We start from the raw sequence: 15,574 nt of genomic DNA on the forward strand, positions 1-15,574 counted from the left end.
ATTTCTTCTGGCAATCTTAATTCCATCTTGGAATTCCTCCAGTCCAGCCTTTCGCATGATGCATTCTGCATATAAGTTAAATAAGCAGGGAAACAATATACAGCCTTGTTGTACTCCTTTCCCCATTTTGAACCAATCAGTTTTTCCATATTCAGTTCTAATTGTTGCTTCCTGTCCCGCATATAGATTTTTCAGGAGACAGATAAGGTGGTCAGGCATTTCTTGCCATAGTTTGCTGTGGTCCACACAGTCAAAGGCTTTTGCCTAGTCAAGCACATGTTAGCAATTTGGTCTCTAGTTCCTCTGCCCCTTCAAAATCCAGCTTGTACTTCTGGGAGTTTTTGGTCCACATACTGCTGAAGCCTGCCTTGGAGGATTTTGAGCATAACCCTTGCATGTGAAATGAATGCAATCGTACAGTACTTGGAGCATCCTTTGGCACTGCACTCCTTTGGGATTGGGATGTAGACTGATCTTTTCCAATCCTCTGGCCACTGCTGAGTTTTCCAAACTTGCTGTCATATTGAGTGTAGCACCTTAACAACATCATCTTTTAAGATTTTAAATAGTTCAACTGGAATGCCATCACCTCCACTGGCCTTGTTGTTAGCCATGCTTCCTATGGCCCACTTGATTTTGCTGTCCAGGATGTCTGGAAAGGTCAGCAACCACACTATCTGGGTTAGCCAGGACATCCAGATCTTTCTGGTATAATTCCTCTGCGTATTCTTGCCACCTCTTCTTGATGTCTTCTACTTCTGTAAGGTCTCTACCATTTTTGTCCTTTATCATGTCCATCTTTGCACAAAATGTTCCTTTAATATCTCCAATTTTCTTGAACAGATCTCTGGTTTTCCCTTTCTATTATTTTCCTCTATATCTTTGCACTGTTCATTTAATAAGGCCCTCTTGTCTCTCCTTGCTATTCTTTGAAAGTTAGCATTCAGTTTTCTGTAACTTTCCCTATCTCCCTTGCATTTTGTTTCCCTTCTCTTCTCTGCTATTGGTAAGGCCTCATTGGACAGCCACTTTGCTTTCTTGCATTTCCTTTTCTTTGAGATTGTTTTTGTTGCTGCCTAATATACACTGTTATGAACCTCCATCCATAGTTCTTCAGGCATTCACCAAATCTAGTTCCTTAAATCTGTTATTCACTTCCACTGTGTATTCAGAAGGGATCTGGTTTATATTATACCTGAGTAGCCCCGTGGTTTTTCTTACTTTCTTCAGTTTACGCATGAATTTTGCTATAAGAAGCTGATGATCAGAGCCACAATCAGCTCCAGGTCTTGTTTTTGCTGACTGTATAGAACTTCTCAATCTTTGGCTGTAGAGAATATAATCAATCTGATTTTGGTATTGCCCATCTGGTGATTTCCATGTGTAGAGTTGCCTCTTGTGTTGCTGGAAAAGAGTGTTTGTGATGACCAGCTTGTTTTCTTGACAAAACTTTATTAGCCTTTTGAACTCCAAGGCCAAACTTGCCTGTTTTTCCTTTTATCTCTTGACTCCCTACTTTAGCATTCCAGTCCCCTATAATGACAAGAACATCTATCTTTGGTTTCAGTTCTAAAAGGTCTTGTAAATCTTCATAGAATTGGTCAATTTCAGTCTCTTCAGCATCGGTGGTTGGTACATAAACCTGGATTACAATTATGTTCAAAGGTTTGCCTTGGATTCAAACTGAAATCATTCTATCATTTTTGAGATTTTATCCCCACAGATTTTCCCACTCTTTTGTTGACTATGAGGGCTACTCCGTTTCTTCTATGGGATTCTTGCCCACAATAGTAGATATGGTAATCGTCTGAATTTAATTTTCCCATTCCCATCCATTTTGGTTCACTGATGCCCAGGATGTCAAAGTTTATTCTTGCCATCTCCTGTTTGACCACATCTAGCTTTCCAAGGTTCATAGATCTTACATTCCAGATTCCTATGCAATATTTTTCTTTGCAGTATCGGACTTTCCTTTTGCTTCCAGGCACGTCCACACTCAGCGTCCTTTTGGCTTTGGCCCAACCACTTCATTAGCTCTGGAGCTACTTGTACTTGTCCTCTGCTCTTCCTCAGTAGCATGTTGGACACCTTTCGACCTGAGGGCTTCATCTTCCAGTGTCATATATTTTAGCCTTTTGTTTCTGTCCATGGAATTTTCTTGGCAAAGATACTGGAGTGGCTTGCCAATTCATACTCCAGGTGGATGAGTTTAGTCGGAACTCTCCACTATGACCTGTCCGTCTTGGGTGTCCCTGCATGGCATAGCCCATAGCTTCTCTGAATTACTCAAGCCCTTTCGCAACGACAAGGCAGCAATCCATGAAGGGGATGTTCTGGGCCTAGGGTGAGAAAGACTGCGTAAGTATCTCCCTGTATGAGTAAACATCACACCTTATTCAGAATTAGGTGAGCAGGTATGTTCATCAAGTTTCCTGAAGATATGCTTTTTGTTTGTACATATATATGCTGCTTTTTCCCCCAAAAGGGGACCCAGGTGGCTCACTATATTATTTTTCAAGTGTTAAAAGACATTAATTCCTCATATACGATGGGATTCCTCTCAACGGTGTATCTTGCATTTAGCATTCTTCATTTTGTGATTGGTAGCGGGACTGTAAACAGCTCAACCTACAAATTTGATTGCCAAAGCACATTATCGCTGAGGAAGTACAGTTGCAAAAGGACACTTTCCCAGTAATATCTAGTTTGACTGAGTTTCCAGCCTCTCCAGGATGAACTGGGAGGTCGAAAAGCATAAAATGCCAGAAATCAGAACATATGTCAGTTTTGCTTTCTTCTGCATTTGCTTCTTTGTCTCAAGTTCTCTCTATCTCAGTGTGAAGACATCTTTGAATTTGAATAAATGTTCTGGAAACAAATTGAAATGAATGCTCCAACCTCACACTGTCGTGGCCAAATTTGGTCAGGCTGGTCTGGGTATAGAATGGAGCATGCAGTACAAGCCTGCCACGTATATGTTAAAATTGAAGAGCATCTCAGAAAAAAAAAGAGAGGTTTATCATCAATTCTGATTCAGTAAGAATTCAGCAGTGAGGAATAAAAATTCAGACTCAGAATTGAGCACTTAAAACCTTGGGCCTGAATGGACAACCATGACAGTGTGATACATCCCATATTTGATTTGTTTAAATCTTGGGGGGGGGGGGGAGGTCTTTCCATTTTGTATAGGAAGACACTGGGAATTCTGATAAATTCTTATTTATCAAAAATGAAATTTCACCCATCTTTTGTTTTTACCTAGATATGATTTATCAGGGTTCCTGCATTGGTGGGAATGTGAGCAAATGCCCATTTCTGACTTTTCTCACTGAAAAAGATCCTTGAAGGGTGGTATATATGTGTGGGCCCTCATTATCATCCTTCAGTCTTCATGTGAACATGCTGAGTATCTTCACAGAGCTAATGGAACTTCAAATTCTTATACTGGCTGAAATCCAATAATAAGTCACAACTAGAGTAGACCCACTGAATCAGTGGGGATCTAGTGAGTCAACTCCTCTGCCAGGTACATTGATTCAATGGGCCTACTCTAGTTGCAACTTACTACTAGATTTCAGCTGGTGTGTAGCTTAGCCTTTAGGAATAGAGAGAAGTGATGAAGGAATAAGCCTGCAAACTTATCCACCCTGATTTGTGAGTTGGCTCCAGAGAACAAAGTGAAATATCTTTATGAGTAAAACATGCACTTTTGCCTGACTGTAATACAAGTGGAGAGGCAATGCCATTGATTTTTTTTTCAGCTGCACGTCTTGAACCACCCATTTGTGATTCAGGAAGGGAAGTCTGCAAAGAAACTGGGAGCCATTTGAGAAGAACAGTGTGGGAAATGGATGTTCATCTGGAGAAAGGAAGCAAAGGTTATATGAAAATAGCAATCTTGTGCTTCTGTATTTTCTAAAATAAGTTTGATTCCAGGTTGGCTGTGGCTCGCAATTGTGTATAATCAAGATGGCCCTGACTATTGCCTTAGTTTGGGAGCAAGGGAGGCATTGAAAGAAGGTCTCTAACGAATGATTTCCTTCCTTTTGGGGTCAGATCAACCCTTGTTTTAAAATTTGTATTGAAGTTTACTGATTCCAGCAGTGTGAAAGAGCAACTGGGGGTTATTGAAAAGTGGCAGGTTCTGCAGTGCTCTTTGGTTTTCTGAAAACAGCCATTGTTTCACTACCTTTATCTAAGTTTAGGAGAGAGAAAATAATCATCTTAGTCAGAAAACCTTCTTCAGAACAGTACCATGTGTGTCCTAAGGGATCACCTGAACAGAGTTGAGAACAGCAGAAGGAGGCCATGTCAAAGTCAGAGCAGAGCAATGTACAGTAGGCACTTTGATTAAAACTTCCCTTTGCCTTCCAGCTCAGACAGCTGCTAAAAAGATCAGACTGCTAGGTGGGAGATATATATATATATTTCAAACCATTGCAACTTTTGCTTTAGTTTCAAAAAAAGAAGCTTTTATTTGAGGCTGTGGGAGAAGGAGTGATGTTACTGAAGTTGATGGGCAAAGGCCGGAGCTGGCAAGAAAGATTTGAGACCCTACCCAACAATACAGTATCTGGGTTACATATAGAAACTGTTAATCTGCTGGCGGTGTTGGCAGAGCTACATTTTGTACTTAAATGCTTGAGTACTTGCTTTAAATCTCAGAGATTCCCCGGGTAGTTTCAGCGGCAATATCTATAATTAATTGCATGTGTAATGAAGTCCATTTGGGAGGCCTGTGATGACTTGCCTCTCTGTTACCCGAAGACATTACAATATCAATAGCACCGGTAATTTTAATTAAAAAAACTCTGAAATGTCAGCCTGTTGAAATATTCATTATTGCACTTGATTAGGGTTGTTTTGTAATCTTCTGCACTTTCTTTCATTACACATTACCGTGACTTTGCAAAAGGAGGCCACTCGTGGCAAAGTGTGTACAAACTTGTTTCGGGGTAAATGGCTTTGGATCCCCACCACCAACTATAGATTCTTACATTAAACATATGGTAACAGTTACAGGAGCATGTAAGTCAAAACAAGTCTAATCATAATCCTGGTTAATGAGACTGGAAATTCTTGTTCAGCTAAAATGGTGAAGAGTGTGATACAATGAACATTTGAGTAGCTGTTGTGGAAGGTTTAGGGACCCAGCAGTCAGGAAGCTGGAGCACTAGAATCTGGGGAGAAAATTATTCTTTTTGGGCAAATGCGGGTTATGTCAGGAATTCCCGGGGATTCTATCAGTTGTTATCCACAAAGCATTTTTTTCAAGCTCTAGGAACAATTGTACTGTATTACATCTGTTAAAGAACCAAGAGTAGTAGTATGATAATGCCGGTTCTGTCCTGACACATGATGAAGTTCATTGCTTCTTAGTGGCTATTTTGTCTAATGACCTTATTGACACATTGGGCACCACATACTTGTATTTCTATATCTTTACCTATATATTATGTATCTACATATCTATTTATATATATGGTGATAAATTACAACAATGTGTTATTTAAAGCATAAACGCCTGCAAACCCATTGTGTTTCTAGTCATGAAACCAGTTGCATAACCAGTCTCACAAGGGGAGTCTGATGGAGCAGCAGAATGTTTGTGCAGCTACTCTTCCATGATTTCGTAGTGCAACTGCATATTGATTTTAAAAATTATCAGTAATAGTCTTTAAAAGTAGGGAAACTCTCAGCTTTATCTTCAGAAAAGTACACCCTTAAAGTAGTGAGATGGAATGTTTTAAAGTAAACTTTAATCTGCATGCATAGATATAGAAAAATAAGATTTCTTGCTCAAAGTTGGCTAAAATTTGGAAGAAATTTCTTGGAAGAAATTTTTTTAAGATCAGTGGTAAGGCTTACAGCCCACAGAACCTTATGTTTCTCCCCATTTTTTTAATTTCTAATTATTAAAAGGAGAATCGTGCCTCTAGGAGCTATAAAATCTGCATTAAAACAAGGGTGCACTCTTGTTTTATAGCAAAAATAATCTCTCCCTCCACTCCTAATGTCATTTTTTAAAAGCTCAATGTGATTTTCTGGTCATTTCCATCTTGGCCTGGAAGTGCTGTCTTGATTCTCAGAGGATTCTGGGTAAGAAATATGGCCATCGGATTCCAGAACTTATCCATTTGCATTCTTGAGGAATCTGAAGTAGGACTGACTATTATGATACCTGTTTTTAGAAACTTCTTGCTTATAGTAGCTTCTGCTTGTGTACCATCTAAAGAAACTAAATTCTGTAGTGCTGTTGTTGGGCTTCAGGGAAGATGGCATATTTAAGTGTTTCACATTAAATACCAAAAGTTACTGGCATATTTTGACCATGTATTTAGTACTATTTGTATCTCATTTGCAGGACCATATCAGATGAATGAGTATTCTTTTTAGGCAGGGTTTTCATCCAGTGAAGGGAACGATCTAGAACATATTTTATTTATTACTTCAATTATGTATCTACTTCATTAAAATATGTGGGCCATCAGGTTAGAACCAACTTACAGCAATCCTAATAGAGCTTTCAAGATAAGTGAGATATTTAAGAAGTGGTTTTACCAGCTTCACTTCCCCAGTGGGTTTCCATGGCCAAGTGGGGATTCAAACCCTTTTCTCCAGAGTCCTAATGTGTTGTTCTATCTATTACACCGCACTGGGATGTCTACCACAGAAAAAACACTTCTTTAAGAGCTGTGTAAAGATTTGGTAGCTGTGGAATGTTATTGTTCTAGGCCACTCCTCACTGTATTTCAAAGAGGGGTAAAAGTAGGGTCTCTTGAGGAGTTCCTAATGAACAGATAGGTTCAGGGGGTCCTTCAGACAGTGTGGACCCAAGGCACTGAAAGCTTTAAAGGTAATAACCAACAATTTGAATGGTGCAGAATAAAAGAGGAGAGAACCAGTGCAATTGTTTACAAATTGCCATCCCATGTTCCTGATAACTCATTCCAGGCAAAATCCTGGCAACTCTCTTTTGTATCAACATAAGTTTATGTGGACTGCAAGGAGAACAAACCTATCCATTCTGAAGGAAATCAACCCTGAGTGCTCACTGGAAAGGACAGATCCTGAAGCTAAGGCTCCAATACTTTGGCCATCTCATGAGAAGAAAAGACTTCCTGGAAAATACCTTGATGTTGGAAAAGTGTGAAGGCAAGAGGAAAAGGGGACAACAGAGGACGAGATGGTTGCACAGTGTCATTGAAGTGACCAACATGAATTTGACCCAACTCTGGGAGGCAATGGAAAACAGGAGGGCCTGCCGTGCTCTGGTCAATGGAGTCATGAAGAGTCAGACATGACTTAATGACTAAACAACAAAAAATATGAATTTAACTTTATCAAAGTTATGGTTTTTCCAGTAGCGATATATGGAAGTGAGAGCTGGACCATAAAGAAGGCTGACTGCTGAAGAATTGATGCTTTAGAACTGTGGTGCTGGAGGAGGTTCTTGAGAGTTTCCTGGGCTGCAAGGAGAACAAACCTATCAATTTTGAAGGAAATCAACCCCGAGCGCTCACTGGATGGACAGATCCTGAAGCTGAGGCTCCAATACTTTGGCCATCTCACGAGAAGAGAAGACTCCTTGGAAAAGCCCCTGATATTAGGAAAGTGTGAAGGCAAGAGGAGAAGGGGACGTCAGAGGATGAGATGGTTGGACAGTGTCATTGATGCAACCAACATGAATTTGACACAACTCCGGGAGGCAGTGGAAGACCGGAGGGCCTGACGTGCTCTGGTCCATGGGGTCACGAAAAGTTGGACAGGACTAAATGACTAAACAACAACAACAAGTTTATGTGACCTTTTGTAAAGGCATACAGCATATCATGTGAGGCATGAATACAGTAACTGGAACTTTTCTGAAATATTATTGCAAGCATTTTTGATCATGTGGCAATCACGTTCATTCCCCAACATCAGCTTCCATAGAAATGGAAGCTCTCTTCCATATGATGTTCCATCTATATTTGGTGCTGAGAAGAGAGGTTTCAAAAGATGTGAGCTTACACAACTTTTTAGATATTAAACAGTGTTTGTGGATATTCTTCCAGTTTCTATCATAAAACATTTATGATACAGCAAAAAAACATGGGCTATACTTTGAAAAACCTTGATACAGAGGACAAAAATAAATACAGTAGCTGAAAGAGTAAAGTGAATTTTGTATTATGTTTTCTTGATTCAATAATAATCAAATCCAATGTCCAGCTGAGTACTAAACACAAGTGAAGTTGTTAGGTAATAACCAGACAACTAAGATACAACTTAATTTATTAGTTCAGTAAATACTGCAATTGACCTAGGCTGATATGACAAAATAAAAGATACTTTCCATTCACTATTCTACAGTATGTTCTCCCCATCAGGATTTTCTAAGCTGGCACAGCACATAAGTAGCAGGCTTGTCACATTTGTCACTTACTTTTAAAAGGATTTTTATAATCCTGCCATGATGTCTCCTGCAAAGTATACTGATGCAATGTCGATGGGCACTAGTTTATATGATTTCACTAACCAGAAGATACTTCAGGTCTAATAAAAAGAAGGGGGGAACTAAAGTAGGATAATACCTTTATGAGGACCCAATGAAGTGTTTCAAAGTTGTGAGCAAAATTTTTCAGAACTTTGGGCTGAGGAAAGAGAAAATGTAGGTCATGGTATTATATCCCTTCTCTTTCTTTTGTTTCATTTAGCATCCAACTATTCTGGACATTTAATAAGCTACAGAAATCTATGCACATAGATCTCTATGGAATCTGGAACTCTTTGAGATCTGGGTTCTAAATCCTTTGGAAGTAGATGTATGCTCTCAGATCCCCCCCAAATTAAAATCCATGTCTCACTTATTGGACATCAGGGAGGTGGCCAAGACGTATGACATGATGTTGGAGGCATGGAGCTGCTGCTCCTTTCTCCATATGGATCCCCTTCATCTAAAGCCCACATGAAGGGGGCTCGGGTTGAGTTTGGACATACGTGGATTCATCATGGCTAGCTTAAGATGTTCTGCTACCTGAAGTGAAACAGCAAAAGCCACCCCAAATCCAAAACAAATACAGTGTTGCCTCGACTTGTGAATGCCCCTCCTTATGACCATTTCGAGTTATGACCAGCTCCAGTTGCAAAATTTTGCTTCTACTTGCGACCCGAGCTTCCACTTATGAACAGAAAAAGGCAGGGGAAAAAAGGCAGGAAATTCAAATTTCTAACTGTAGGTGGTGACGAGGCTGCTTCTTTCTAGCTCTTTTGCCCCAGCAGTTAGAGAGTGTGCATCGCCAACGGAGGCTTCGGACTGCCTCCTTCTGCTTCTGAGAGCATGGTGTTTTTTTTTTTTTTTTTTTTTTGTTTTGCAAGGAGGCTTTGGGCTGCCTTGTAAGGTAAGGTGCTGTTTTCTGCTTTTTAAAAACTGTTCTGGGTGGTTTTGCAGCGTGTTTTTGAGCTGGGGGTTTATGTTTTGGGGGGGGGGTTCCTTGCTTTTTGGATCCCCCCCCATTTCCAATGGGTCTTAGGGAATTTGTGTGCTTTTTAGTCCCCTCCCATTTCCAATCTTGCACGATCTGCTTGATTGCTTTTTGCAATCTCTTGTTTGCATTTGCAATGGGTCTTGCACAGTTGATTGCTTTTCTTTTTTCCCCTCCTTCAGCTGGAAAGGATTAATCGTGTTTCTGACCAGTCTTGCAGTGATTTTTTGTTATTTTTTTCTTTGGCAGGAATGGATTAATTGCATTTCGATACATTCCTATGGGAAATGGTGCTTTGCCTTATGACCATTTTGAGTTACAACCATCTTCTGGAATGGATTATGGTCGCAAGTCGAGGCACCACTGTAGAACTCAAAGCATGTCAAATTATTCTAACAAAGTGATGGAAAATTCTACAAGCCCCATCCTTTATCTTTGGCAGTAAAAATACAATAAGTAGTTTGATAACAAATTAAATATTTGCTGCCCCTTCACAATACCTAAAACCTCCCCCTTCTCCCTCTAGCTCTTTCATTGTGTCTATAGATAGAACTAGCACTGAGAATCATGCCACAACATTTGTGAGAAACAGAGATGTGGAAGAAGAATTTGCAGTAACCTTTGATCTACTTTCTTTCCTTCTGAATTGCCTAAATGTATAATTTCTGAGTAACATTTTAACAGACTCTTCAACAGCGGCGATCATTCAGCCCATAAATGATGTAAGATATACCACTTACAGGTACTTCTTAAGTGGATCTTTCAAACAGCCTATACTGATTATTAAATTCGGGTGGCTAGTGCTTTAAGTGTCTGACCTATTTTCCACTTCTGATAAGCTGTTCTCCAGCATATCATTTAAAAAGAGATTTTTTTATCCTTGAAAGGACAGAACAAGTGGCCTTTTATTTTGCTCAGTACTTTAATAATACCAGGTTGTCAGGTAGGATGTTATCCATGTGTAAACCAAATAGATGAGCAAAAGCAGAGTAACTGTTCTTCCTATACTAATATCAAGAGAGGTATATTCATCTTCTGCAATTTTTTTATTGATTTATTCAGAACATGAACAGTGGATTTTCTTCCTTATAACATCTTAAAAGGATTGTTCAGTAAGCAGGTATCTTATTATTTGCAATCAGAAAATATAAAACATCCTTTCAGGTATGCAACCTGTGGTGTATGAATTGACAGGTGTTATTGTGTTCTGTTGAGTTGCCTCCAAGTACTAATGATCCTATGAATGAATAACCTCCAAAATGTCCTATCAAACTCAAGGCTGAGCCTTCTTTTATGGAGTCAAACCATCTCATATTAGGTCTTCCTCTTTTTCTGCAGCCTTCAACTTTTCCTGGCATTATTGTTTTTTCTAATCAGTCTTGTCTTCTCATAATGTGCTCAAAGTTCAAGTTTATCATTTTTGCTTCTGGAGAGAGTTCAGACTTGATTGTATTTTCTTCTTTCACTGTCACCAGAAGTCATTTCAGGTCATTGCTGCTTTCTGCCAGTAACGTGGTGTCATCTCCATATCTCAAATTACTGATTCTTCTTGTATCAATTTTAACTCCTTTTTCATATGAACCTAATTCAGATGTCTATATGATATGGTCTACATTCAGATTAAACAAGGAAGGAGGTGAAATAGATTCTTGATACCTTTGCTTATAGCAAAGCGAAAGCGTGCTGCTTCTATACCGCCCTATAGTGGTTTACAAGATAATTATGCAGGCTACATATTCCCCCCCCAGCAAGCTGGGTACTCATGTTACCAACCTCGGAAGGATAGAAGGCTGAGTCAACCTTGAGCCAGCTACCTGGGATTGAACCCCAGGTCATGAGCACAGTTTTGGCTGCAGTATAGCAGTTTAACCACTGCGCCACGAGGCTCTTTAGGAAGCAATTCTTTTTCTTAAATTTCTGTCCTAACAGTAACTTCTTGATTACAATATAGGTTAACTATCTGGACAATCAGGTGTTGAGGCACTCTCATTTCTTTTAGAAAATCCACAGTGTGTGTCATGATTCACACAGCCAAAGCCTTTGCTGTAATCTGATTCTTTTAGTGTTCTTTTTCAGCTTTAAGTTTTGATATTTTCAGTTAATGGTCAGTACCACAACCTGCTCCTCATCATGTTTTAGCAGAGAGAATACAGCTACTCCATCTACTACTTTTAATAATTTATTTTATTTGATTCCTACAGTGCTCATCTGGGGATGAGCTATTTATTCAGTTGGTTGTTCTGGGTTTTTCGGGCTCTTTGACCGTGTTCTGAAGGTTGTTCTTCCTAACGTTTTGCCAGTCTCTGTGGCCGGCATCTTCAGAGGACAGCAACCTGTGCTCATATACCACCCTATAGTGCTTTATTCAGTTGTTTGAAGCAATGTATTTACAGTAAGGAGGTTGTTGGCTTCACACAATTTTATGAGTCATTCTCCTGCTTCATTTCTGACTTCTAGGCCAAATATTCCAACAATATTGGTTCTTCTTTGTTTCTTATTTTTTCATTCCTGCCACTACTTGTGCATCTTATTTTGATGTGTGATCAATTTCTTCTTGGATGCTTGTGTAAAAGCTTTCAGTCTCTTCTTCAGCACCTGTAGTTCGAGCATAGACTTGAATGATAGTTCTGTTGACAGGCTTTTGAAGAATTTTGATTGATATTATTCAGTCAGTTTTTAAACTGTAGCCCTTAACTGTCTGTGCCACAACTTGTCTACTGGAGCCACTCCAAGTCTTGGGAGTTTGTCATTTCCAGAATAGAACACTTTGTTGGTATCTGGCTGAAAATATGCCATTCTACTCCACTGACACCAACCAGTGAAAGATTTAAACATTCTGCCATATTTGTATTACTGACTCTCCTAGGAGTCCTATAAGATTTACAGACCTCCCAGGTAAAGAGAACAGATTCTATGATTTATCATAGCTAACATCCCAGTAAAGGGTTAATACCAGAACAAAACGAAATAATCAGTAACAGCTGTTTGTAAATTCTTCTTGGGAATCTCATTATATCATCTCCCCCCCATATAATTTGCCCCCATGTATAAGACACCCCCTCCACTTTTCTAACCCCAAATCAATACATCTTAACTTAGGTTTGAGTATTGAGCCTCTGGATTCAGAATGCTCAGACATTACGAGTCCCTGTTGAATTTGAGCACTGCCTACAGGCTCCACCTGAAACAAGGTGCGTTCCAGTTGGTTTGTACAGCATCAGCTGACATTAGTTACATAGAAGAAGCTAAGTCTCCCGACTACAGGAAACTAAGCCTTGTGATTGAAAGAAGCTTGTTTGCAGAGGCATGGGCCATTTTATTCTCTCCTCAGCTTATTTCTGTGTATAAGATGACCCTCCATTTTTAATCTAAAGATTTTAGACAAAAGTATCATCTTATACATGGAAAAATATGGAAAGTGTCTTAATTGTTGTAATAATTCAAGGCCATTCTAGAACTTGTTACTTCTCTGCAAGTTCTATTTATTCACATCACTTCTATGCATCCTTTTATGCTTAAAAGTAGCAGATCCAAAAATTCTTAAAGAAAGTCTTGCAGTTATGAAGAAAACTGTAGGCACATATGCTTAATTCCAAAAGTCATATAGACACGCAAAAATCATAGGCTTAAAATACTTAAAAATCCATAAAAACTAAACTTAAGCTAAAGTCAGAAAATACATCTCAGTTGTAAGCTTATAGCTATGCAAAATCCAGACAAGAAGTTATGTTTTAATCAAAAAAATAGAAACACATGTAAATATAGAGTTTTATAGCCTATAATGGCAGATAATACATCTCTATAATATTTCATTTAAAAGTAAAAAGCAATATAACTTTAAAAGCTTCCAGAGCTTCCTTAAAATTACATTGAAGAGCATCAGAGTTCTTATAATAAGAAAACACAAAATGAAAAGCATTATTTAGCTCTAAGCATATAGCTGACGCACAGAAAAACATTTTCTCTAAAAGAGAAAAGCTCACCAGTCTTCCCAGCCTTTATTTAAGTTATTCCCATAATTATCTCCTGGCTGCTCTCAGTCCATGTGCATCTTCTCACTTGTTTGCAAAAAGCAGGGGGCTGTGATTCTTGGGATATGTTTTTCATGAGATGATATTTGGGATATGTCCTCACTCCTTTTGAAATGTTCCATAAACATAGTAGAGAATTCTATTTAAATACTTTTGATGTTTTGAGTTAAGTCAAAATATTGTGACACACAATTTTAGCTCTCTTGTGAGGAAGCAATGTCAGCTTGTCCAATCAGTTGTGTGCTGACTCAGCTGGGATATGAGTCAGCAAGTAGCTGAGGTAGCTCCTAGATGGGAAAATGCCCCCACTTGGAGTAATTTCCTTAATACCATATCTGGGCAGTACATCTTGAATTACATGCTTTTACATTTAAAAGTATTCATACACAAATACTAAAAAACATTTCATGAGTTCATACTCCTCATTGTTATGACACTCAGTTAAGGAATTATTAATTATTTGTTATGAGCATTATAAAATGAACAGCATTTTTGATTTTCTTTTCCACTTGCTTATCAAGAAGCAAACTACTTAAAATAACATTCATCTTTTTCTCCCTTTACACTGTTTTATAAAAGCTTCTATTTTACAATATGTAGTCATTCTCATTGGTTTAACACAGTTTCCACATCTATTTCTTTTTAATTTACATTTTATAGGCAAAAGTAACTTAAGCGGCAAAGTAAACCGCACTCCATTTTTTCTTTGTTATTGTCCACATAACATAATTGTTTACTCTTTCATCATGAAAACTGGCACAAAATTCAATGAATGAACTACTGCTATCTTACCTTATTTGTCCTCTGTGTCCTGAAAGCAAACTGGCCATGTTTTGGTTTTATAATAAAAACTTATATCTACAGCTGTAGTTTTTCAATAATACTTTCACTATGTAGGCGCATTGCCCACCCAATCCCGGAATAAAGATGCGAGACATTGATATGGATTAAATATGGGCCACAGTTTATTAGGTCAACATCAAATTGTATATCACAAATATTGGCAAAGGAAGGGGCCTGCTGTAGTGGAGAAACAGGTAAAAGGTAGGGGTATCCAAATACCCCTTGATCAATAAATGGGCGAGTCCCTGGCCCCAGGTTCCAGCGGTCTTAAAGCTTTACTGTTGTCATCTTCTGTGTCATCTTCACAACATTAAGGTGTGCACCTAAGAGATGAAGAACAAATGGTTAATGTGAATGGCTAATGGCAATCCTATACAGGTCTGCTTACGAGAAAGTCCCCTTGACTACTTCCAAATGAGAGAACTGGAGAGGTGATTTTGTGGGTATGCCAAGATGATTGACATTGACTTAGATTGGCCCTCCTACACATGTGCATTGCTCAGTTCACACACACACACACACACACACACACACACACACACACACACACACACACACACACACACACAGCAGCATATAACAGGACAATGGAAAAACCACTCTTATGCTGCTCAAAATGTATTTAAAGGTACACAGTGTAAAATAAATTGTAAATTGTTTCTGTATTCTAGACACCATTGCCTACAGCAGTAGTCTGTACACATACCAGTCTGTACACAAGTCTTTCCTGATCAGCTAGGGCTATTCCTATAATTAATGGAAGTGAGACAACTGCTTTAAAGTGCAAGGCACTAGGGAAGAGCAAGAACAGATACCTCAAAATTCATCTTTGGGAAGACTGAACTGTGTACCACTGGAAAACCTGAAAATGTTACTTTTGGACTCCAACTTCCCCAATCTTTTTATTTTATTTTTAAAATTTTATTTATATCCTGCCTATCTAGTTGATTAAGACCACTCTAGGCAGCTTACAACAAAAATACAACAATGTGATTAAAAACAATTTTATATAAGGGGAAAAACTTTCGACAAGATGGGACAGACACTAGGAAGAGGAAAGAGAGGGGAAATCAGGAATTGGCTGAGGGGAAGGCCTGCCGAAACATCAGTGTTTTTAGTTGATTTTTAAAAATACCCAGCGAGGGAGCCGCGCGAATATCAGGGGGTAGGTTATTCCAGAGGCGAGGAGCCACCACTGAGAAGGCCCGATTTCTTGTCTTTTCTTTCTGGGCC

General features: G+C 38.9%; 1 protein-coding gene across 4 annotated transcripts in view; it reads right to left on the minus strand.

Moving 5' to 3' along the window:
* Nucleotides 1–775: 775 nt before the first annotated feature.
* LOC140705709 (uncharacterized) overlaps nt 776–15,574 on the minus strand; it is a 55,343-nt gene continuing 40,544 nt past the window's right edge. For all 4 annotated transcript variants that reach the window (XR_013543566.1, XM_078390458.1, XM_078390457.1 and 1 more), the window contains one exon: nt 776–14,664. The gene's annotated coding sequence lies outside the window, so the exon portion shown is untranslated. The remainder of the gene's footprint in view (nt 14,665–15,574) is intronic.

Source organism: Pogona vitticeps, chromosome 3 (genome assembly GCF_051106095.1).
Source record: "Pogona vitticeps strain Pit_001003342236 chromosome 3, PviZW2.1, whole genome shotgun sequence".
Classification (NCBI taxonomy): Eukaryota; Metazoa; Chordata; class Lepidosauria; order Squamata; family Agamidae; genus Pogona; species Pogona vitticeps.